The following is a 2,391-nucleotide window of genomic DNA, read 5'->3' as shown; positions in this document are numbered from 1 at the left end:
ACTTACAGTATCGAAATATATAGACACACACACACGCACACACACACACACATATATATATATTCGGAAGATGGGAGGAGTGACAATGGCGGGTGATTCCAGTACAATAACATCACGCAAAAAGTAAAAGCTAAGGAGGTTGCGCAAAAAGACTACGACACGGCTACCCGCTATTGTTTACAGACTGGCGGTTTGCGAGCAGTCACACGAGAATTGGAGCATACATCATAAAACGGGAGGAGTATCCCGCATATGGTGTCCACTGGGACGTTTTGAAATCTTTCCACTCTGGACCCCGGTTCCAAAAGTGATCAGTTTCAAGCTCCGAAACGGCGCCGCCTTGTAGACGAACTGTCCAAACGGTAAAAAAACTTGTGCGGATACATTGAAACGGGCTTTCGTGTAGACAGGGCCTAAATTTCAACATGTTTAAGTTTAAAGAAAGAAGTTTGGGCCTATTTTGAATCACATGATGGCCCTTTACAGGGCAGCTTCTGTGTCACAAATCAACATTACCGATTTTGAGTATTTTGACATGTGGGCAAACATTGCCTGGGAAAGTGTTTGAAGGGAAAGAATGTAACAAAAACAGGGTTTAACATGAGGCAGAATGACAGTTGCATAGACTCACTAGTGTGGCTGTTCAAAGTCTCGAATCATAGTAGGTTTAGGGCGCACTCACACTAGAGCCATTTCTTCCGTACCGTACTGAAGCCTGATTGCCCTCCTACCCTGTCCCCCTCCGGCCCGCACTCACATTACTCTAACCAAACCATGCCTGGGCCCATTTGCCTTCGAGCTGCTCCAATGGTCGCTCGCTATATACGTTGCACATACGTATGTGATGTCATGGTTAGGTTTCGCACGGCGACTACTTGCCGCGGCTGTGCGCATGTTCGGCCAACCGTACCGTTCTCTGGCCCACCTCTCCCAATCGTACACACTACCTATTGAATCCGGACTTCAGTAGCAAGCGTGCTTGGGCACGGTACAATGGCCCTAGTGTGTGTGCGCCCTAAGACTGGGCACAGAACAAGAGTGTGTGAACTTATAGCAGTGGTATTAAAATGCAGCTGCTCAAGGCAAGATATTGCATTGACAGACAGCTTCAAAGAATGCCATTCTTGTTATTGCAAATTGTTTAAGTTATGCCCCTTGCCTACAAGGCAGCATCTGTCCTTCGTTGGTCCTTTCACACAGCTCTCTCCAGGATACAACAAGGCCGAGTGCTCCGGGGGCCGGCGGGGGTGGCTTGGGTTTGATGTCGTGCCCGCCCCGCTCCGGTGGGCGTCCTGGCACCTCGGGCGGGACCCAGTATCCGGGGGGCGAGCCCTATCGCCCCGCCGGACTGGTCCCATATGCCCGCCGGGGTCCCGGTGGGGTGGGTGGGGGCTTGGTGGGCGGGTGCGCCTCCTGCCCCCGCCCGGTTGGGGAGGGCCCCGCTGGTCGCTCCTCTTAACTCACTACACTAGGTTTGCACAATACACTTTTATAGACATATAGGGCACATAACACACTAGGGGGGGGGGGGGTAGGGTGGAAACACTGTCTTCACCCTACAACTCCCCTCCAATTTTAATACACCACACAACTTGGGGGGGGGGGGGGGGCTTGTGGGGGTGCCATCGGTTGGGGGCCGCAGTATAGAGCAGGGGGGTTGGGGGCCGGTGTGGTGCCTGGCGGGCCTGCAGTGCCCCGTCCTGCTGCGTTGGGTCGGGAGCGCGGGCCGTGTTGGGGTGCGGGGCGCTCCTGCTCCTGGGTTTGCTCTCCGGCCGGTGGCCCTGGCGGGGCCCGGGGGTCGTCCTTTGGCGCTGCCGCGGCCTGGGGGGCCCTGAGGTGTTGCGCTTGCTCTGTTCCGGCGGGGGTCGACGGCTCCCCTCTTTGGTGGAGATTTTCATGCATGCCAGATCCACCACACCAGCATCTACCGAAACTCAGACACAATCTGTTTCCTCCTCAGGTCATTGAATCGGTGGAAGCTGGTGTCTGTGGATCTCACTCGGCTTCGTCTGTCCTTCCTTCCTTTTCTCGGTCTCTCCTTCGGTCTCTTGAGGCCTCCCTGATTTTATGTTTTTTGGATTTGTTGGGGTCTGGATGTTTCTTGGGTTGGGGAGGAGTTCTGGTGGGTGGCCCGGTGGGTGGTGTCTGGTCGGTGCTGGATTTCACCTTCCTTGGTTTTCTTTGGTCCCCTATATATATATATATATAAAAAAAGAGCAATGATGATAAACATTTCCGAATGAACAATACTGAGCTCTTTAGAGAGAAAGAAAAAAACCAAGAAAAAAAAACAAGGCCGAGAGAGGTCCACTCTGCAACCTTCGAGTTAGAAGACAACCACTCTGCCACCTGAGCAAAGCCGGTGCAATTGTACTGTAATAAAGGCTGATC

This window comes from Leptonotus elevatus, chromosome 8, assembly GCF_054856555.1.
Source record: "Leptonotus elevatus isolate MCC_2025b chromosome 8, RoL_Lele_1.0, whole genome shotgun sequence".
Lineage (NCBI taxonomy): Eukaryota > Metazoa > Chordata > Actinopteri > Syngnathiformes > Syngnathidae > Leptonotus > Leptonotus elevatus.
Note: the sequence above shows the minus strand (reverse complement) of the source record.